General features: G+C 34.5%; 1 protein-coding gene across 1 annotated transcript in view; it reads left to right on the forward strand.

Moving 5' to 3' along the window:
• The first annotated feature begins 2,791 nt into the window (after positions 1-2,791).
• Positions 2,792-25,053, forward strand: part of LOC119067675 (irregular chiasm C-roughest protein-like) — a 109,590-nt gene continuing 87,328 nt past the window's right edge. Inside the window, exon 1 of the mRNA XM_037170788.1 lies at positions 2,792-3,240. The gene's annotated coding sequence lies outside the window, so the exon portion shown is untranslated. The remainder of the gene's footprint in view (positions 3,241-25,053) is intronic.

A 25,053-nucleotide genomic window follows, 5' to 3' on the forward strand; every position in this document is an offset into this window, starting at 1 on the left:
ACATTCGATTCGATTTTCGCCTTGTCAATGGTGCTACCAAGATTACCAGACATTTATATGCAGAAACATGTTACATTAGTGAATTATAAGAAAAATGAAATTTATATTTCAAATAGGCTGACGAACCATTTTTCATGGTTTAAAACAAACAATTATTTTGAACATATTCAGAACGGAGCAAATCAATGAAATTTCATATTTCTTATAATTCACTGATATTACACGTTCCGTTTCTCTATTTAACTATTCATAAATCATGAAAATCGCTTCGATTTCGGCGCAGATTTTTACAAAAGAATTCCTTTACTCGAAACGTTCGTTATTCTCTGGAACAAATTCGTTTCAAATGGGCTCGTATTTGATTATGGCGAGTCGTAATTATTTTAAGAAAATAACGAAATTTTTCTGTCACACTTTTTCAATTCAAGAATATTATTGTCGTTCACATGCGATGACATTTTTTTTCTCTTATTATTATTTAATCGTTCGTTTATGACGGTTTTGGAATACCGGAAATTAACAAAGTTTTTTTTCTCCTATTTCTTTCTTTCTATTTTTTTTTTGTTCAACAATAATAACAACCATTTATTTAGATGGAAATTTAAATGATTTTCGGGTACCAAATTGATGGGAAAAAAATGTGCCCGGGAGATGTCCATTAAATATTGTGAAGAATATTATTTTTTGTTTTTCAGTTTTTTTTTATTGTAATTTTATGTTAATACATTTTCTACCTGACTCGGCTAAACGATCATATTGTCCAATAAAAATTTGACAACTTTGCGTGAGAACTATACTCTCCCACACTTAATTGAAACTTCCATCTGACTGAACATGAGCGTATTAATAACATCGATTAAGCAAAAAAATCTTAAAATAAATTCTCCACCGCATATAATTGCCAGTTAGTGTAACCGTTACTAAGTAATGATGTGGCTGCCAATTCAGTAGCTAGACAAATTGAGAGGTTTATGTCTTTATACGAATTAACGAATTGAAAACGTTAAGCGGTCGAATACCAGCTTTAGTCATTTAGCTGAAAAGCAAACTGACATTAAATGAATATTTTAATGTATCCGCTTCCGATTTAAAATTCCGCCAAACACTGAACATTCTATACTGCACACTTTTCTAATGGGTTCGTAGCTGAGTTGGAAAAAAAAAATGATTTGTCAATTGAACTTTTCAGTTTCCCACATTACCATATACAGTTAATTGCTTAATCGAACAAAACGGCAACGTAACACCAATAAAACTAATATTAACCTGCCAATGGAAAAATGACTCGTTTTCTGAAGAAATTATTCTTCACCCAAAAAATATCCAATATTTTATCGACAAACATCACTCCGCGTAATGTCAATCGTTGAAATACATCAGCATAATAAAGCTTTATGTCGATTTCTTACATTTATTATAAAGTTAGTTGTGTTTGTTGATTCGACGATTCGACCTTCCAATTATTCATATCTCTAAAATTGATCAACACATAACATATTTTGGTCTACATTATAATGCCATTCGACATATACATATACGTATAATGTATACGTTTATAGCTTAGTTTCCAAAGATATCTAATGATATCCAGGTAACGCCGAGCCTAAGGTTGTTCATTTAGCCGTGCACTCTCTCAGTAGCAAACACAATGGCTCAAAAATCTCTTCAAAAAATACCACTACACACCAAATCAGACGGAAAATACCTGTATGGATATATATACGTATAGTGCTACCAGTATAACATATAATCCGAGAATCAAAGGAGAAACACTCAAATCGAAAGACGGGAAAAAAACCATTTCATTTATCTAATTTGACTCAACGGCATTCGTCGAATTGAGTCAAAAACGTATAGTACACACAGTCCATTGAAAAGCCGATCGAGGCACGCGCAATCATCTTCGTGTCGATTCGTAACCGAGGAATGGTGTTTTTGTTGGAGAAGATGCGGTAGTACAGAAGCAGAAATAATAGAGCAGAATCAGTCTGTAACAAGTGCTGAGATTGAGACAGTGTATGTAATATTTGTGGTGGAAACAGGTACGAAATATTTCGGTAAAATTTCGTTTACGTAGTTTTCGGTGTTGTTGTTGCTGGTGGTGTTGTTGTTGTTTTTGTTGTGTATAACATGCTTTCGTGTAAATGAACGAAAAGACCATTCGAATAATAAAAATAATTTTTTTTTTTGAGTGAACGACAAATTGAACAAATCGAATTATTTATATGGAACGCATATAATTGCTTGTGTGATATGATTAGAAAGAAAAATATCGTTAAAATTAAATTGTGATTGAAAATTTGGCAATCAAATGGTGCAACATTTGCAACGGCATGAAAACAAAATAAAACTGTGTATCGAATCAACGAAACATTCGAGTCTTTTCAATTGATATGACTGATTGAAGTGAACTTGTGTCTATTGCTTTCAATATGAATTATTAACAGACAAACCAAAATAAAATAAAATAAACATTTTTGGGTATATAGCAAAGCAATAACTCAAATATAAACCGAAAAACAATCAAACGCCCCATACATTAGAAACATTCTCTCATTGAATTCAATTCAAACTTTTCACTTACAAAAATATGTTCATAAAAGCTTTCAATTATATTCTATAAGAGGATTAAATATTTATTCATAAGCAGCTTCGGCAGGTATAAAAATCCTGCACCGTTAAACATTGTGTGAATACAGTGGGGTCGAGGTGGTGCATATTTTCGTCCGTACACCACATATATATGTACACATCTCTGTATAATATACAAATAATAAAATAAAATAAAAAAAAAACATTATGCAGTCACAGTGTTAGATATATGTTATATGCAAATGCACATATATGAATATATACTCTAAAATATATATTGTATCACCACCGTTATGGATTTAAACTTTTCACATTTATATGGGTAGTCGGATTATTGTTTATACGTTGACCTATATATGTGCTATACATCTATATAGAGAGACAGATACAACACGAAATAATAATAATAAAAAAAGAATTCATAATAATACATAATTATAATCCATAAAATGGTTTGTTGTTTTCGGCCAAATTCAAATTAGTTGAACAGAACGGAACAGAACATTTTGTACTTTTTTTTGAATAAATATCGTACTTGTGACATTTTGCACGGATTTGGTAAATATATAAAAAAAAACTTTTTTTTTATACGAAGCATAAGCGTTGCGCATTAATTTTCAAAGGTCGTCATCCAACTGTTGAAGTGTGGTAAGTTTTTTGTTTTATTTTTTCATAAATTTTTATTTTTTCAAATAAATTTTTCTCAATTATTTTTAATTATTTTTAATTACATTGCAAATGATTTTGATAATTATATTGGGAACGATACGAAATGAAAAGAAATTTCGTCAGTTAAATATGACGGAATTAAGTGTTGCGTTTAAGTCTTCGCATAAAACGGTTGTAAATGGAACTAAATCTGCACATCAATCAACCGTATATTGTTTATCCGGTGCGGAGGAGGTTGATGCTAAATTTTCGTCTCCAGCCAATAGAATACTCTATTTCCGACCGACACTAAACTGACATGCGCAGACATAACTTTTCTATCATTCTTCTTGCATCAAAACTATATTACTCCTTGATCGAGAATAAAGATCTTTGCAAATCTGAAAAAAACACACACATTACGCCGTTGGTAACATTGTAATTCAAGATATATATTATTCAGAAAGGTCAAACGAACCAACGATGGAAACTTTTAAAAAATTTTCTTTTTCATTTCGTTTTTTTTTGCTGCTGTTATTGAAAAGTTTTATGAATACTCGACATGAAAATATATTCTACATCCATTGCTTCATTAAATTACAATTTTCTTGCTAATGAAGATGCAGATGAATAAACTTGAGCCCGGAGAGCACGGAGAATTCGTACTAATTGGTTTAACACTTCTCCTTCAGTGTTTATTAAATAATTTTTTTCAAACTTAATGAATTCGCACCAGATTAAAAATAAGAATTTTTAGATGACAAATGACGATGAAGGAGGAGTGAAAAAAGGCTGGCAGCCCTCTCTTTGAAATTGTGCGAAAACAATCGTGAAACTGAGTAAAACTGTTTCGGCCAAGACATTATTTAAATCGAGATTTGACTGTGATGCTAAGATCAAATTGCCACTGTGATCAAATTCCGTGGTCTCCTGCATTTGTCTCCATTCTTGGACAATCAATTTTACAAATATTTCCTAATGTGATCCACTTATATCTATATCTAATACAATCCCTTTAATCAACCAGTAAAAAATAATGCGAGGCCCACAATTAAAACCAAAATAAAATTAGATTCATTGTGTTACAAGTGAAAACGAGCCATCAGAACAGTCGGAGCGTTTGCTGCAACTGAGCCCCGTACAAACCCGTATATCTATTGCGTACGTGACCCTAGTGCGTCTGTCACCCTACTTTGACCGTAAGCCTATGCGCCGGTTAATGTAGTTAAAGTAAAATTATTATGTAATATGTACATCTTACAAATTGCGCATAGCGCAATTACGAAGCCCCGTACGACGTTCCTTTCAAATGGAACAAAAATTTCAAATCGCCGTAAAAATTTTATTTTTTTTGAGTATAAATACACAAAGGGCCTAGTATCGGCCTCAGTCCGAGGACCCAATTTTTTTTTTTCAACTACATTCTATTCGGCCTTTGATTACCTTCCAAATGAAACAAAAAATACGAAAAACGGATGAAATTTGCTCGAGTTATATGTAAAATACACATAGGGCGCTAGTAGCGGCCTTAGTCCGAGGACCCAAATTTAATTTTTTTTCAACAACATTCTATTCGGCCTTTGATTACCTTCCAAATGACACAAAAATTACGAAAAACGAATGAAATTTACTAGAGTTGTATGTAAAATACACATAGGGCCCTAGTAGTGGCCTTAGTCCAAGGACCCAAATTTAATTTTTTTTCAACAACATTCTATTCGGCCTTCGATTACCTTCCAAATGAAACAAAAATTACGAAAAACGGATGAAATTTGCTCGAGTTATATGTAAAATACACATAGGGCCCTAGTAGCGGCCTTAGTCCAAGGATCCAAATTTAATTTTTTTTCAACAACATTCTATTCGGCCTTCGATTACCTTCCAAATGAAACAAAAATTACGAAAAACGGATGAAATTTACTCGAGTTCAATGTAAAATACACATAGGGCCCTAGTAGTGGCCTTAGTCCAAGGACCCAAATTTAATTTTTTTTTTCAACAACATTCTATTCGGTGTTCGATTATCTTTCAAATGAAACAAAAATTACGAAAAACGAATGAAATTTACTTGAGTTCTATGTAAAATACATATAGGGCCCTAGTAGCATTTCACTTCTAAGGCCCTAACTCACGGTCCACTCACCCGATTTTAAAAAACTTTTTTTTCCTGGATTGGTATTGACAATACCTATCATTTGCCGTGTCATTTACATTTCCATCGTTTATTTTGCCATAAATATCACCAAAAGACCTTAAATCACTTAGGTGGCCCTAACTCACGAAGGGCCGACCCGAATATGCCCATCTTCGAACTTAGCCTCACTATTTTGACTATCTTTCAGGGAAATTTTTTTTTTGAAATCGGATTTGATTTACTCAAGATATCGACGTGACAGACAGACGGACAGACGGACCAAATTTTTATTGCGGATTCGTCATCTATGAACATAGGCAAACACTTTGCCCTTACCGTCTGCTTCCAATTCCATCAATTACACACGGCATCGTAATCCTATAAGCCCCTTCGTACTTCGTACGGGGCTAAAAATTTGAAAAATGAAATTGGACTTAACTGTCTTTGATAAATCCCTTTTCTGCAAGAGACTCTTTGAAATGCCGATGGAAACTATCGATATTTGATAGATCGAAGTTATTATCGCCCATGCCTCTATCCACCAAAAATAGTGTAAAATTGCACGCAACCATAACCCAATTTGCAGTGTCCTGTGTCTGCTTAAATATTTTTTTTGTGTGTACATACAATCATTTTAAACGTAGGTGCACTTATTCAGGGTATTAAATCTGACATTAATTCCGTCACCGTTGCTGATTGTTTTGCGTTGTACATTAAGCTGTCATTGCGTTCACTTTTCGATGTGTTTTCGCTTACACAATAAAGCACAGAAAAATCGAAATGGTACCGGATTTTGACGAAAGACGGCGCATTCGATAGCTTGATCCTTTATCTTTAAACGAAAAATATAAAAATTATTTTCACTAAATATGAAAATTTGGAGAATTTTCAATTTTCCCGAAGGTCTGCATGGCCTGGGAACAACTTTGTTCCCCGACTATGCAGACCTTTGCAAAAATTAGGATTTCTCAAAAATGTCATATTTGGTGAAAACATTTTTTATATTTTTCCTTTAAATATTAAGGATCAAGCTATCCAATGCGCCGTCTTTCGTGAAAATCCAGTACCATTTCGATTTTTGGCGCCCTCTCAAAGTTTGTCAATTTACACTGAAAACACTCAATGATCGAATACTTTTGAACGGTAGTGTACATCAATACGGTCTTTCGATTAAAGATCCATTACCAGTTATATTGTCAGGATATGTGGAAAGTCTAGAGAAGGAATGAGGAAATGATTGATGCAACCAACCTAAAAAGTTTCATCTTACATTTCATTTGTTACACTTTCAGTTACTTAAGAAACGACATCTTATCTTTGTTATTTTGTGCATGTTTATTAAATACAAAACATCATTACCTTGCACATACACAGGAATTTATATAAAAGAAATCGGCATAAGAGAAGAAAGAAAGAAGAAAAAATTTCCTCGTTCAATTGAATTGAAAGAAAAGAAAGTTCGTTAAACTCAATAAACCAAATCCGTGTGAATTGAACAAAGATTCAATTTTTAAAGTTTTCTTCTGGTGATTGTGTTTCTTTTTAAGTAAAAAAAAAGAAAGAAAAAGCATCTTAAATAAAACATAATCGCAATACGTACCGGCTATATACATATATCGTTTTTACACGAAGAAGTTTATTCTTGTTAGGCTTTTGGATGGCTGGTGTCTTCTCCGTGTTCTTCTTTTCAAATTTTCATACTCAAAACTAACACACACACACACTTGGTCCTCAATTTGTAAGAAATAAATTTAAAAAAAACACGACAGTTTGCTGAAATATATTGAACGTTGTATGACAGGTCGTTATTTATTGTAAGTTGTAATTTATCAATTAATTTGTATGGAAATTTCAGAGTTGAAAAATTCTTTCATATCTAAATAAAGAACCGAAATAGACTGGTACAAACCATCATTAAACTTTTCTTCGATGATTAAGCACTCATTTACACTAATAGCTATGTTGAAGCAATGATTAACTGATGCCTAAGAGTCACAACAATTCATGAATGAAAATAATAAAAAAAAATCATTTTAACTTAAGCGAGACGGGACCGTAAATTAATTGACAGTAATTACACATTATATGCACATACTGTACATGTTTGGTATATTAGATTGATCGTCGTTCATTTCCTTCAGACAATGTACACACTCCTGTGAAATTTACGACCGAACCGTTGTGGCATTAATCGATTGATTCGAAAATAATTGATATACGGGTGAGAGACTATATGTATATGCACAGACTCAGACGCATACTAAGCTACTAAACGAGCAATGACACACCTTTTGTATATAAACAAACTTATTTAGGAACATTTAACAAACAAAACAAATAATCAAAATACCAACACAGGTCACAACTACGGTCCGGATGATTTCAATTTTATTTTCTTCTATTTGTACGACATATATGATTGTGTACAGGCATGAGCGCCGACGGAGAAACCTCGGCGGCGGCGAAAAAGTCGGCTTGAGCCGGCTTAAAACGGCTCGGCTGGAGGTTCCTTTTAACTTTTTTTCAAAATAAAAACGTTTAGATAAATTCATGGAAAATGAAAATGAAAATGAAATTGTACGGAAAGCGAAATTGTAGGTAGATTAGGTTGTTCAAAGTGCAAGTGGAACTGGTCTTGTTACAAGCAAGTCTCTAAGTCTAAGGTTCACTAACACGTCAAGTTTTATTGCCTCAAAACTTGAACTAAATGGAAAATCATGCTCCGGTACACTCATTTAACTCATTAAGAAAATGGTTTTCGATGAGAAATCGAAAGCTCACGAAAATCAAGTAAAAATTGAAAAGAAAAAAAAAATCGAGAAAATTCGCAAAGATCGATAAAGTTTTCTCAAATTTGTGAATTAACTGATTGTGCGCCTTCGGCTCGTTCCGCAAAGGTCATACTTGCCAAAACAACAAACTTAGAAGCGAGGACGTAATATACCATTCTAGAAAATTCATGAAAATTCAAGAAAATTTTCAAAATTTTCTTAATTTTGTAAAAAAAATTCAAAAAGTACTTGAGCTGCTTAGGATCAACAGGAATCTCGGTTTTCAAAATTATTTCACCCATTCACCTTTCGAAATCTTTATTTCATTTTCCAGCCGTTTCAAGCCGGCTTGAGCCGTGTTTTTGGCACCGGCTCGGCTGCGGCGCGGCTTGCTCAAAAATGGCCGGCGGCGGCTTGATCGGTGGCTTATTTTCGGCGGCGCTCATGCCTGGTCCGGATGATTTCAATTTTATTTTCTTCTCTTTGTACGACATATATGAGTGTGTATATCTTAGCCCGGTTCTGTCAACTGAACTCGTTTGTGAAACCCTCTGAATGCATTTCACTCTAAACGACTATTAGATTTCCAGTCTCAACCCATTTTGCCAGGGAAACTCCATAATTTCCCAGGCAAATTAAATTTTATTTACGTCAGAAAAACATTTTATTTGACATCAATTAGTGTTTTGTACGATATTTTCAAAATTGCCTTATGCCCAGTGTGTAAGAACTGCATTCAAAAATATGTAAAATGGAATGGGGGGGACATACAAAAAAAAAATGGAAGAGAAGAAAATCAAAAACACATAAAGTGCCGTTCTATTAAATGTTATTCCATTTGCATTCTATCCCTGAAGCATTATTTTTCATTTTTGCTACTTCTACACTTAATCCTCTATGATGGTCTACGCCTTATACAGCACACCACGGACTCGAAAAAACAGCGATATAATATAGAATGATATCGCAGTCACTACAGCGCTATAAATACCTATAAGTACATACAAGAGTTAAAATATTGCAGAACCAGCATCCGTCGACCCCATAAAGTATAAAATAAAAACACTCGTGATGATAACTTTGTTTTCTTGTATAATATACCTTTAGTGAAATAATAATGCAAGAGAGTATAAGATTCTTGTTAATGTTACCTATCTCAAATGTGTACCACAGATTCGATATTCGGTTTTTTTTTCGCTTCTCTTCTCCTTTTCTTTAATAAATAAATACGCTAGCGCGTTTATTATAAACAAAGATGTTGGCTTTTATACAGGGAAACCGGTTCACGCATTTATTATTTTTTCAAAATATAAGATTTTATTGATACTTTCTGAGCGATGCGCGTGACCACCTGTACATATCGACCAATAGCCGTTCAGCTAAGAAAATTATAATTTATACTTTGATTTTAAGGTTGTTGTTGTTTTTTTTTGTGTTGTAAAATTTGCGGTTTGAGTATTAAGTTGATCGTGTTTTATACTAGGTCCCACCTGTTTGGTGGGTCAGATCCATTGACTGTTTGTCTGAGCCTCTCAATAGTATTTTTATTGGCAATGATTTATTGATTTATTGAAATGCCTGACATAACTATTGATGAAGTACAGGCTGCAGTAGCCGAAATGAAGAACAAAAAGTCTCCCGGTGAAGATGGTGTTCCAGTGGAAGCCATTAAACTAGGTGGCGACTCATTATTGGGTGCAATAACGACTTTGTTTAATCAATGTTTAATCAATGGGAAGAAGTACCAGAAGCATGGGAAAATGCAGTGATAACATTGCTGCATAAAAAAGGAGACATAACAAAGTTGGAAAACTATCGACCCATAAGTGTCTCATCAACACTCTACAAGTTGTTCATGAAAATAGTTACGAAGAGGAACACCAAGAAGCTCGACTTCTACCAACCTGTTGAACAAGCTGCATTTAGATCAGGATTCAGCACAAACGACCACTTACATGTGATGAGAACGCTAATTGAGAAATGCAACGAATACAAGATTGCTGTGGTCTTGATATTCATAGACTTTGAAAAAGCTTTTGATTCAGTGGAAACATGGTCGATATTGGACTCATTAGACGAGTGCAGAGTAGACTCAAGATACTCCAACACAATTCGATACGTCTATAAAAACGCTACGTCGTGTATGAAACTCCATAAAAGCAATGAAAGCCTAGAACAGGTATGGTCGATCGGCGAATTCGTCTTAAACGCACTCACATTTTATGTCAAAATAATATGAAAATGAGTGCGTTTAAGTATGAAAATCATTTTTATGTCCTCCGGGCGGACAATAGACCATACCTGTTTTACACTTTCATTGCATAAAAGCACGGAAAAATTCAGAATTGGCATAGGTGTACGACAGGCTGACACCATTATCACCTAAGTTATTCACATCGGTTCTGGAGAGTGTTTTTAAGAAATTAGACTGGAGTGAAATGCGTATCAACATAAATGGAGAGTACCTGAGTAATCTCCGTTTCGCAGATGACATCTCCCTGATGGCAGCTGATCTAGATCAGGCGCAAATTATGTTGCAACAGCTGAATGAGGAGTCAAACAAAGTCGGCCTCAGGATGAATTTGTCGAAAACGAAAATCATGACAAACATTGACGACGACAGAGACATTAAAATCGGTGATACTGTCATTGAACGAGTCGACAGTTATGTGTACCTAGGTCACAAATTGAAGTTGGGTCTAGACAACCAAACTGCAGAAATAAAACGTAGAATTGGTCTTGCATGGGCAGCGTTCGGAAAACTCAGGCTAATTTTCAAAAGCAAAATGAACAATAGTCTGAAACGTAAAGTGTTCGATACGTGTGTCCTTCCTGTGCTCACATATGGAGCGGAAACGTTAACGTTAACAAAAGCTTCCGAAAATAAATTAAGAGTGGCACAAAGAGCTATGGAACGAAGTATGCTTGGAATTACGCTCAGAGATAGAATGACAAATCAATGGATTCGACAACAAACAAAAGGCGTTGATGTCATGGAAAGAATAGCATATAATATAATAATAACATATTGCAAGAAGGACGGACGAACGTTGGACCAAAAAGATCATGAACTGGAGACCACCTAAAACACGACCTAGAGGTAGACCACCAGAGAGATGGAGTAATGGTATAAAGAGAATTGCAGGCGCAAATTGGCAACAAGTGGCAACTAATCGTTCGGAATGGAAAAGAATTGGGGAGGGCTACGTCCAGTAGTGGACAGAAACAGGCTGAAAAAGAAGAAGAAGAAGATTTATTGATTTATTTCAATGATATGTAATTTTGTATGTTGATGGCCACAAGAACGCATTTAGAAGAAGTACTACTAGAACGGTCTAATAAATCTCTCATTAATGATTTAATTCTGTTTAGTTTCACTGAAAATCTTCTCAACTTTGTATATAAAATTCCCCGGTAAAAAATGACACATGTTTTCAATGAAACTTAAACTCAAGTGATTTGCGGCGCTCGCTTCGCTCTGACCGCAAATTTCACACTCGTTAATTTTTGTTCTATTTATTCGGTTTTGTTTACAAGGCAAAGTCACATAACAAGAAAAATACTAAAATAGATTCAAAAATTCTGTTAGCAACTTCACCTTGTTCGTTAGACCAACATAATCTATCTTGGAGGTTCAACAAACTTTTTTTTTAAATCGGTTGAGAATTACTCCAGTTGTCGTGTTAACAAAAAGCAGAAAAGGCTTCTTTCGAGAACTACTCCCAGATGGTTGAACCGATATCCCCCATTTTCGCACTTGACCTGATGATTTCAATACTTCGTCGATTAAAAAAAAAGTTTTTGAAAATCGGTTGAGATTTACTCAAGTTATCGTGTTAAGAAAGGGCAGAAAAGGCTTCTTTCGAGAACTACTCCCAGATGGTTGAACCGATACCACCCATTTTCGAACTTGACCTGAGGATTTCAATACTTCGTCGATTAAAAAAAAAGTTTTTGAAAATCGGTTGAGATTTACTCAAGTTATCGTGTTAACAAAGGGCAGAAAAGGCTTCTTTCGAGAACTACCACCAGATGGTTGAACCGATACCACCCATTTTCGAACTTGACCTGATGATTTCAATACTTCGTCGATTAAAAAAAAAGTTTTTGAAAATCGGTTGAGATTTACTCAAGTTATCGTGTTAACAAAGGGCAGAAAAGGCTTCTTTCGACAACTACTCCCAGATGGTTGAACCGATACCACCCATTTTCGAACTTGACCTGAGGATTTCAATACTTCGTCGAATAAAAAAAAAGTTTTTGAAAATCGGTTGAGATTTACTCCAGTTATCAAAGGGCCAAAAAATTTAATATTTAACGTTTATTCATCACATTTCCATACATTTTTAATCATAGTGAACGTGTTACGTACGGTGTATTTTCTTTTGTAAGACCCATGACTTACAGTCAAGGGAATTATACACTTTTCGTCCGTAGCAATGAGAGGAGACCCTTCGTCGAAAAGAAGTCTTATGTGTACTTGATGAACCAGTTGAATATTATTTTTTTATTGAACAAAAAAAATGATTTTTTTTTTTGAAAAACAATTTCCTCTGTTGCTCGTATTGTATATCGGACCGATGGATGATGCTTTGTTGTTAAAAATAATTTTTTGGCAAAATAAAAATTATTTTTCGGTCTTTTACAATATCACTATTCATGTCGATAATCACGCAATGTACGTTAGTTGAAAACACACACCAAATTTTCGTTTTTTTTTATATTTTATTTATTGTAATGCCACGTTGCTGGGCTATAATTTTAGGGCGTTTTTATTATGATAAATCTTCCGTATCAATGTGAAATTGCTGCTAGTATTACATTATACATTATCGCTTTTTGATGGGCTGCGGTGCGTTATCTCTTTGGTATTAACAATGGAATTGTATGTATGAAAGGAAGAACAGAAAAAAAAGAGAACCGGGAATTAAAAGAAATTATTTTGATGGTTTAGGTATTAATTAATACGGAAGGTCATTTGGAAAGTAAAGAATGGAAAAAGGATAATGAAAACGGAACACACACAACAACAACAACAAAAAATGAAGAAGAAAGAAACAAAACCAAATAATAGAAACTTTTAATTGGCTTTTGTCGCCATTAATATATTCTAAAACGTGAGCGTGATATTAGAAAATATCTTATCGTATAAATACACCCTCGTCGAGCAAACAAAAATTATTGTGGCCATAAAAAAAAAACAAAAACAAATAAAAGAATCGTAAAACATTTTTATTTAAATATCGACAAAACAATAAAGTTGTTGAGGAAGACAGTGTATAAAAGCGGTAAGAAATGAATGGAATGGACTTAGCAGTCATTTTGCGATTGTATACCAGGGATGCCCGAATAAAAATAAAGAGAAAAAACAAACAAACTGAAGAGGGTGCCAAATGTTCGTAAAATGACTGAAAAGAGTTGAATGTTGAAGAAATATTGAAGCCATAAAATTTTCTTCAACGTTTCCAACATAGAATTAATGCTCGGTTTGCACATCTACAAATGTTTTAGTCCATAAAACACCTGAATGGTGCTAGTACGAAAGCAACACTGGCTACGAAAAATCGATTCGATGGTAACTGTAACTCCGTTATTGGATATTGATTTTGTTGATTATTGATTGTATGAAAACTTGTTTTATTTTTGTTGTTGTTAGTTGTTCATCTTCAATTATGCAAAATGTAGTCAATTTGTACGATTTGTTTGCCTTGCCTCTGTTTGAAAAAACTTGATTTTCAAAGTTTTCTTCATTTTCTTGATTTTTCCAATTTTTTTGATTTTCTCAAATTTCTTTGATTTCTCAAAAAGCTTTCACAAACATAGGTTGTGGTATGATACAATCACATAGCGAAAAATATCATCGAGTAGATATTTTTAAACTTTTGTTGGCGGAGCGTCGGCATCTAATGTTACAGCGACTTTAGATTGAAAAAATGTTAAACATTCAAACCGAGGGGTAAACCACTGGCCAAAAAAAATGGCAAATCAATTTCTAATTCCTTTCAATTCCGTTTAATTACCTCAATTACCGGAGCAACTCGTCTAATTGCCGGATTCGTTCAATTCCCTTTCAATTTCTAAAGGTACTTACTGTCAATTTCTTTCAATTCCCTTCAACTACCATTAATTCCTGTCAATTTCTTCCAATTCTTGTCAATTCCGTTTAATTACCGGATTCTCCGTCAATTCCGAGCAGGGTGTGTAATCAATTACCCGAGTGGTGTTCCCTCGATTCAAACATTAAACCCGCGAAACATTGCTTATCATTTCTCTGTTGATAATGCATTACTATCCTAGAAGAGGCCATTGAAAAAGAAAAAGAAGTTTACCTTTGTTACTGCATTCGTTTCATCCACCAGTTACGATTCGTACGTACAGTACTTGGAGCACTTCAATTTTTTTCGTATGCAAAAATGACGAAAACAATTTTTGAGTAATTTGTGCTGCGGAACCACAAATTATTATAATAATTGGTATACCATTCGACAGTACAAATTCATACGAAAAATCGTTTGCTAATTACACTACAGCACAAATTGCGGGTGGGTCCGACGACATCCACCTGTTTCTTTTACTGACCTATTCAAAATAGGCTATTTGATTCGATTAACACGACTGTCAACCCTTTTAGTTTCAAGCCATTGATTGCAGCTAGACATGGGCGCTGGTCTTTTTTTTATCTGGTGAAAATGGGTATCTGGTGGTTTCCATACAGTTTTAGTAAATTTTTGTTATTAACGGCGCAAAATGACGTCATTTTTATGATTTTTTTTTGTTGACGCCAGCCTAGGCGCATTTTAATTACAGAGAAAAGGTTGCAAACAAACGTTAGACAAAAACTATTACGAAAATCTTTGAACTCTTTAAAGTCATCAAAAGAATCAATTTTCTCGAATCTCATGTAAACAAAACAATTTCCCAGACGTTACGTCTTAGATTATAATTTAATACCACAGCTGACCCACATGAGATGAGTTTTGTTAAGCATTGTCTCCCTAAAAGCATATTTGAAAGACAGACCAAACAAAAAATCTTCCTCTAATTTCCTCAAACGGAAAGAAGAATCAGGTTAATGAAGTATTGAGTACCAAGGAATGGCAAATCCAGAGTAATTATTAGGAATTCAATAACTAAAACCCCGGATTGTGAACCTATTAAACGAAACTTGGTTATAACCTTAATAACGTTACCCATGTCCGACAATGCGCTTAATGCGCAATACACACAAGCCATACATAACAAGCAAAATTGTGAAAATAATCCCATTTACAACGATCGGAGATACCCGATGCACAAAATATGAACAGAAACGACTTTAAAACAACAAACAAATGGATGTACCCAATCGCAAGAGACAATAATAATAATTTCGGAAATATGTTCGCTTTTCTTTCGCCCCATACAAAACGTTAAAGCCAAAAAATAGCAAAAACTTTTACGGATACTCGTTCTGAGGGTGTTTTTCTGTTTCGGTTCGGAATTGTTTTGCTGCTTTTTATGATGACAGAACTTTGCACGCCAGCAGAACGGTGTCGAAAGATGTTTGAACCAAATGGACAGAACCGCTGGATATATACACACCACGTATATAATTCCAGAGATGTTTGTTCTATGCAAATTATATAATGTGATGACAGTAATTCAGTTCTTATTATCTCGTCTTGCTATTAATACAAGAATGTTAATTCTATGTGGCAATTTCTCTACGTATAACGATATATGGGATGTCATGGTTCGTGGTTTTCACATTTGTTTTGTAAACAAAAAGTTGTTAGAACCCTGGACGGTTCCTACAGTAATTTTTACACCAATTTTCAAATGGAACATAGATGATAATTATACAAAAGAATATTATTATCTTGGCACGCAAGCTAGCAGAGCCGTATATGTCAGGGCCTATTTTTTCCATTGTCTTTATTTTACTAGACTATTAGCACAATGTGAGAATAGTGCAATAAACTCTGCAATAAAGACTAATAATACTTTGTAAGAAAAGGGTATAACTCTCTTGTACAAACACTTGGTAAGAAAGTATATCACTCTCTTGTACAAAATCGATGTAAGAAAAGAGTATCTATCCTAGGAAAACATCACTATCTTCTACGACCAATTTGTAAAGGGACGCACCACTATCTCCTACAAACACTTAGTAAAAGGACGCATCACTCTCTTCAACAAATACTTTTAAAAGGGCGCATCACTCTATCCTACAAACACTTTGTAAAATGAAGCATTACTCTCTCCTACGCATAACTATCTTATACGAACACTTTGTAAAATGAAGCATCACTCTCTCCTACAAATACTTCTTAAAAGGACGCATCACTATATCCTACAAATACTTTGTAAAAGGACGCATAACTATCTTGTATGAACACTTTGTAAAAGGACGCATCACTATTTCCCACAAAACACCTTGTAAAAAGAAGATTCACTTTCTTAGAAATACTTCGTAAAAGGACGCATCATTCTATCCTACAAACACTTTGTAAAATGAAGCATCACTCTCTCCTACGCATAACTATCTTATACGAACACTTTGTAAAAGGACGCATCACTATCTCCCACAAAACACTTTGTAAAATGAAGCATCACTCTCTCCTACGCATAACTATCTTATACGAACACTTTGTAAAAGGACGCATCACTATCTCCCACAAAACACTTTGTAAAATGAAGCATCACTTTTTCCTACGCATAACTATCTTATACGAACACTTTGTAAAAGGACGCATCACTATCTCCCACGAAACACTTTGTAAGATGAAGCATCACTCTCTCCTACAAATACTTCTTAAAAGGACGCATCACTATCTCCCACAAAACACTTTGTAAAATGAAGCATCACTTTCTCCTACGCATAACTATCTTATACGAACACTTTGTAAAAGGACGCATCACTATCTCCCACAAAACACTTTGTAAAATGAAGCATCACTCTCTCCTACGCATAACTATCTTATACGAACACTTTGTAAATGGACGCATCACTATCTCCCACAAAACACTTTGTAAAATGAAGCATCACTCTCTCCTACGCATAACTATCTTATACGAACACTTTGTAAAAGGACGCATCACTCTATCCTACAAACACTTTGTAAAATGAAGCATCACTCTCTCCTACGCATAACTATCTTATACGAACACTTTGTAAAAGGACGCATCACTATCTCCCACAAAACACTTTGTAAAATGAAGCATCACTCTCTCCTACGCATAACTATCTTATACGAACACTTTGTAAAAGGACGCATCACTATCTCCCACAAAACACTTTGTAAAATGAAGCATCACTCTCTCCTACGCATAACTATCTTATACGAACACTTTGTAAAAGGACGCATCATTATCTCCCACAAAACACCTAGTAAAAGGACGCATCACTCTCTTCAACAAATACTTCTTAAAAGGACGCATCACTCTATCCTACAAACACTTTGTAAAATGAAGCATCACTCTCTCCTACGCATAACTATCTTATACGAACACTTTGTAAAAGGACGCATCACTATCTCCCACAAAACACTTTGTAAAATGAAGCATCACTCTCTCCTACGCATAACTATCTTATACGAACACTTTGTAAAAGGACGCATCACTATCTCCCACAAAACACTTAGTAAAAGGACGCATCACTCTCTTCAACAAACACTTCTTAAAAGGACGCATCACTATCTCCCACAAAACACTTTGTAAAATGAAGCATCACTCTCTCCTACGCATAACTATCTTATACGAACACTTTGTAAAAGGACGCATCACTATCTCCCACAAAACACTTTGTAAAATGAAGCATCACTCTCTCCTACAAATACTTCTTAAAAGGACGCATCACTATATCCTACAAATACTTTGTAAAAGGACGCATCACTATTTCCCACAAAACACCTTGTAAAAAGAAGATTCACTCTTTCTTAGAAATACTTCGTAAAAGGACGCATCACTAAATACTACAAACACTTTGTAAAAAGAAGCATCAATTTCTCCTACAAATACTTCGTAAATGGACGCATCCTTTTACCCTACAAACACTTTGTAAAAGGACGCATCAATTTCTCCTACAAATACTTCGTAGAAGGAAGCATCACTATCGCAAACACTTCGTAAAAGACATCTTCACTATATACTACAAACACTTTCTAAACTAAAGCATTACTGTCTTCTACAAATTGCTTGTTGAGTAGATTGATCCTTCCCTTTACAAAATGTACATAAAACGATAGGTAAACAGTTACAATGATTCAATGATTCAACTCAATTCTAGCTTACATATTGCTTACATCATAAAAAACTTTTCACTCCAGTAAAATAAAGAATATTCACACTCTGGGTGAATAGCCTTTTCGATTCTTGAATACAGTGAACGACATCTCAAATGTCTCGCTGTCATTTTTTTCAGAGAATGTCATTGTGAATTTGCAATGACACAATAAAATTCTCAGAAAAATTTGACAGTGAGACATTTGAGATGTAAATTTAGGAATTTTTTGAGAATTTTTAGGAATTAAATGGCTAAAAATAGGCCCTGTACTGTACACTGCAATAAATACAAGAAAACAATTTACTATACAAGAAACTTCGCACTGGCAATCCACTTGAGAGTGTGGTATTTGTTCGTTTCTGCTAAACGTTCGTCTTTATTCCTTCGTCTTTTTCTTACTATTTTGTGTTCATCGTTGCCAGTCCGCTTCTTTCTCTTATGTATGACGTAAACTAGCGTAATTTTTTACTTTCAAACCAGGAAAAAAAAATAATAATCGAAAAGTGCACAGAAAAACTACCCACTTCTTTAATAAAACTTATTCGCAAATGCTATAGCACAGAGAACGTAAAAAACCGCGTTCCTAACATTGCAACATGTTTTCGAAGTATAATGCATATAATACACATCATCATCGTCATATGTATAACTAATACTCCAACTATATAGATATGTAGATACATTTGTAACCCGTGCAACTATAAACTCGCAGACAAATGTTAAATATAAATATATTTCCACTCGGCGTACAAATGCATCGGCGTTGGTACTTTTTAACACAAAAACAACTGCTTCAATTTCCAGAATTCTGTCAACTTCCTGTTATTATGGCGACAATAATTTTCATTTTATAGAATCTTCGCAATTTTTTTTTTTTTGCTATTGTTATGCAATAGCAGAAAAGGAAAAATGACATGTTTCAGCAATAAATTAAAATTCCAGTTTTCATACCAATATTAATGATGGTTTTCGTTACACTCTGTTTTATTGCTTTTGATTAGTACCACGCGGTTTTATTTGAACACACACACTATGTATAACCATTGTAATACTAGATTTTTTTTTTGGAATTTCATCGTTTTTTATACAATTTTTTGTTGTATTCAAATTACACACCATGTGTACCAGGCTAGCAATGGGAAATATCTTTTGATGTGGAAGCCAAATTTTCCATAAAAAAAAGCTCATTTTTATTGGTTTAATTTGAATGTTATATTGGATTCTCGTTGATCGTGTTTCGGTGCTCCGGGAACCTATATTTTATATTGGATGTGTAGCTGTATATAAGATTTATTGAATTTTTTCGACTGTAAAATCAGTTTAAATCATAAAATAATATTTAATTTTTGTTTTTTAATTTAAAATAATTTTTTTTATTATTTTGTTTTGCTTTTTGGTGTAAGTTTTGATGGCAATTAAATCAACGAAATGGGGGCTAAATGTTTCACTCCTGTGTGGTACAGACCAGAAACACTCCGACGTATTTTTATGTATAAAATGGAGATCGACCATAACAATGTGAATGTCTATGCATAACTATGCGCATATTTACCATTATTGTTTACATATCGATTGTAGGAGTGCTTTCTCTCGATGTTAGCGAAAAAAAATGTTTGTTTTTCGGTTTTTCATGAATTTTATTTAAAAAAAAAAAAAAAACATTTTTCTTGTGTTCCCATAACAAAAATATTTCTAAACATTAAAGTTTATGATCGCATTTTATCAGTATTTAGTCAATAAAATAGTATCTTATGTGCACTTCACAGCGATATATGGGTAAACAGAGACAAATACGTTATTGTGGTTGTTGTTGAGAGCCCTATACGCTGTTGTGTGGAGTGGAGGACGATCTCTTTGCTATAGCATATAAAAATGTTTTATTTGAGTACCGAAAATACCATTATTTTGAACCGTTTTTATGGATTTTATCCATGATGCGATAGGTTCACCCATCATTCATCATTTTCAGAAATCATAATAAAAATTACTATTCCAGGTCTTCAATTCCATTAACGGTCAATCAATTTGTTTAAAAAACAAGGCATCAGAACAGTCGGAGCGTTTGCTGCGACTTAGCCCAATACAACCCGTAATCCTATTTCGTCCGCAACCATAATACGTTCGTAGCCCTAATATGCCCGGAACCCTAATACGTCTACAACCCTCTAATGCGTCTGTTACCAAAATGCAAGTCAAGTTGGGCATGGTCAAATTTACTGAAACTGTTCATATTTAAAATTGCGCATAGCGCAATTACGAAAGCCCGTACGAAGTACCTCTCAAATAGAACCAACAATTTACGACATTATTTTAGAAACCCAAAATTTTTTTGCCAACTTTCCATTGGGTATTCAATTATCTCTCAAATGAAATAAAAACTAGCAAAATCGGTTGAGATTTACTCGATTTATGTGCAAAAAACACTTAGGGCCGAGTAGCGGCCTTAGTCCAAGGGCCCAAATTTGAAACTTTTTTCGCCATCATTCTATTCGGCATTCAATTATCTCTCAAATGAAACAAAAACTAGCAAAATCGGATGAGATTTACTCGATTTATGTGCAAAAAACACTTAGGGCCGAGTTGCGGCCTTAGTCCAAGGGCCCAAATTTGAAACTTTTTTCGCCATCATTCTATTCGGCATTCAATTATCTCTCAAATGAAACAAAAACTAGCAAAATCGGATGAGATTTACTCGATTTATGTGCAAAAAACACTTAGGGCCGAGTAGCGGCCTTAGTCCAAGGGCCCAAATTTGAAACTTTTTTCGCCATCATTCTATTCGGCATTCAATTATCTCTCAAATGAAACAAAAACTAGCAAATCGGTTGAGATTTACTCGATTTATGTGCAAAAAACACTTAGGGCCGAGTAGCGGCCTTAGTCCAAGGGCCCAAATTTGAAACTTTTTTCGCCATCATTCTATTCGGCATTCAATTATCTCTCAAATGAAACAAAAACTAGCAAAATCGGATGAGATTTACTCGATTTATGTGGAAAAAACACTTAGGGCCGAGTAACGACCTTTGAGCCCTCCCAACAAGCTCGCGTTGCATCCTACACAAAAACAATGTTCAGCAACTTTGTTCTACTCGTCAATACCTTTCATTTGATATATCACAAGCAGCTATTGCGTGCGTATTTCGGTAGATATCGTCGAAAGACTGAAAAACACCTATAGGGCCCTAGCTCTGGAGGGGCCGACCCTACCATGCTCATTTTCGAACTTGACCTTACTTTTGTCGATACCAATCGGGGAAAAAAAGAATTTTGAAAAAAGGTTGTGATTTACTCAAGCTAGAGGGGTCACGGACGGACGGAGGGACGGATGGACGGACGGACGGACGGACATTTTTTTTTATTGCGGATTCGTCATCTATGAACATAACCAAATGCTTTGCCCTTACTGTCTGCTTCCAATTCGACGTGTTACAAACGGCATATTAATCTTATAAGCCCCCAGTACTTCGTACAGGGCTAAAAATCGGGCAAAAGTGACTGAACAAAAGAGAAAATCAAGATGCAGCCCTCGAAATTTGAACATCTTTTTGGCTCGCGTTGTATGAGTTTAATCTGTCAACAACGGGCGATCGTTGCAGATTTGGTACCGCCCATTGATAATTGTTTCATCTCGAACGTTTTTAGTTTATCGATGCAACACGTTCAAACTCAAGAAAAATGATTAGACTAATACCTCAAACTTCGATACTTTCTCGATCCTCCAGTCCTTACATCTTGCAATTTATACATAATGCGATAATTCGAAGTAAAATCCTTTTTTTCTTTCAAAACACAGTTAATGTCAACCGATTTTGTGTCTAATTTTGTATGTACCTCTAAATTACGTAACACAAAACCTTAAACATATTAATTCGAAAACTCGTCTCGCATACCCAGACAATTTAAAACGGTTTTGATATTCTTTACCTCTAGCTTTGGTAAACCATATCAAAACTGTTCAAAAACATCTGGGTATACGAGACGAGTTTTCGAATTAACATTTGTAAGGTTTTGTATTACTTATGTTGTGAACAACACCCTAGCTGCACAGAGAGATGTTTCATAATTTATTACGGATTTCGAGTTGAATTATGAAACCTCTCTCAGTGTGCTACATATCTGAAGCGAACTTAGTCACGAATTTGGTTGACATTAACTATGTAACATAACAATAACGACGTACCTACCCACCTGCCCTAGTTTTAAATTCAACTCAAGTATTTTTTCGTTCGTGTCGCTCAATATTTGAATTTGAGTGGAATTTTTGCCGGTACAATGGCTTAAATCCTCAACCGGGTGTCTAAACTACAACTCCTGTTCAACATTTTATTGGAACAATTGAATTAGAATCCAAAACTGAGTGTGTTTCTTTCATTAATCTAATAAAGGATTCCAATTGAAAATCTTACATTGTCCGGTGCAGAGATGGTATTTCACAAATTCCAAGTTTTTGGTCAATGTTACATCAGATTACAGAATATTTATGTGTCAACGTACAAGCCATAGTACTCATTTTCAATTCTATTCTGCCGGCTACAAATATGCAGTACAACATATGGCTGAAACGTGTGTTCGAATACACTTTATACAATTCCAAATGCCGGCAACATTTTCTCTGTTGCGTACGAAACGAAGTGCTGTAGGTAATTGTTTTCCCAAAGAAGCACCCAAAGAACACGTCTGAGATCATGATAGAGCTGTTATCAACGAAAATTTTCATTCCGTTAATAAATTCTGATATTTTAATTAACAAATAAACAAAAGTCATAAATAAGCGAGCGCACAAAAAGGATATAACCGAATAATAAAACAAATTCGAAATGAATAATTTTACATGAACGATCGGAACGGAAAGTGCTACATTATACAAATATGATGAAAAATAATAAGAAAAAAAAAAAATTGGTTTTCTTCTTCTTCTCTCGAACATATGTGGGCCTCAGTTGGAGGTCCTACCAAAAAAATACATTATCTACAATGACGGCATAAAAAGTTATTTATAATATTTTTCATTTCTATATTATGATAATTTTTAAGAAATATAATAAAAGAAGAAAAAAAGAAACGACAGAGAAAAGATTCTTCGTTTTTTTTTTGTAGTTTCTTATTCGTAGAATATTATAACAAACCGCATTCACATGGTACGTATATACGTATATATACCGGATCGTCGAGAAACAGAAGATAAAAAAAAAGGTTCGCGCAAAGCAACCGGGCTCCGGTGATATGTAGATTCTATAAATATTTAAATCTTACAAAACTGAAAATGATCATAATAATATCAAAAATTATATTTGTTTTGCATAACATTTATTGGAGGAGATTCTCATTCATATGTGATGGATATATGAAGAAAACGAGCCATCAGAACAGTCGGAGCGTTTGCTGCGACTGAGCCCCGTACAAACCCGTATATCTATTGCGTACGTGACCCTAGTGCGTCTGTCACCCTAGTTGAAGTCAAATTATTATGAAATGTGTACATCTTACAAATTGCGCATAGCGCAATTACGAAACCCCGTACGACGTTCCTTTCAAATGTAACACAAATTTCAAGTTGACCTAAAATTTTAATTTATTGAGAGGCCTAAGGCCTAGTTACGTACGGCCTTAGTCCAACGACCCAAATTTAATTTTTTTTCAACATCATTATATTCGGCCTTCGATTACCTTCCAAATGAAACAAAAATTAGGAAAATCGGACGAAATTTACTCGAGATATATGCAAAATACACTTAGGGCCGTGTAGCGGGCTTAGTCCAAGGACCCAAATTTAATTTTTTTTTCCAACAACATTCTATTTGGTGTTCGATTATCTTTCAAATGAAACAAAATTTAGGAAAAACGGATCAAATTTACTCGAGTTATATGCAAAATACACTTAGGGCCGAGTAGCGGCCTTAGTCCAAGGACCCAAATTTAATTTTTTTCAACAACATTCTATTTGGTGTTCGATTACTTTTCAAATGAAACAAAAATTAGGAAAATCGGATCAAATTTACTCGAGTTATATGCAAAATACACTTAGGGCCGAGGAGCGGCCTCAGTCCAAGGACCCAATTTTCAAACATTTTTCTCACCACATTCTATTCGGTATTCAATTACCTTTCATATAAGACAAAAATTAGCAAAATTGGATGAGATTTACTCGATTTATATGCAAAATACACTTAGGGCCGAGGAGCGGCCTCAGTCCAAGGACCCAATTTTCAAACATTTTTCTCACCACATTCTATTCGGTATTCAATTACCTTTCATATAAGACAAAAATTAGCAAAATTGGATGAGATTTACTCGATTTATATGCAAAATACACTTAGGGCCGAGGAGCGGCCTCAGTCCAAGGACCCAATTTTCAAACATTTTTCTCACCACATTCTATTCGGTATTCAATTACCTTTCATATTAGACAAAAACTAGCAAAATTGGATGAGATTTACTCGATTTATATGCAAAATACACTTAGGGCCGAGGAGCGGCCTCAGTCCAAGGACCCAATTTTCAAACATTTTTCTCACCACATTCTATTCGGTATTCAATTACCTTTCATATAAGACAAAAATTAGCAAAATTGGATGAGATTTACTCGATTTATATGCAAAATACACTTAGGGCCGAGGAGCGGCCTCAGTCCAAGGACCTAATTT

Source organism: Bradysia coprophila (assembly GCF_014529535.1).
Source record: "Bradysia coprophila strain Holo2 chromosome X unlocalized genomic scaffold, BU_Bcop_v1 contig_128, whole genome shotgun sequence".
NCBI lineage: Eukaryota > Metazoa > Arthropoda > Insecta > Diptera > Sciaridae > Bradysia > Bradysia coprophila.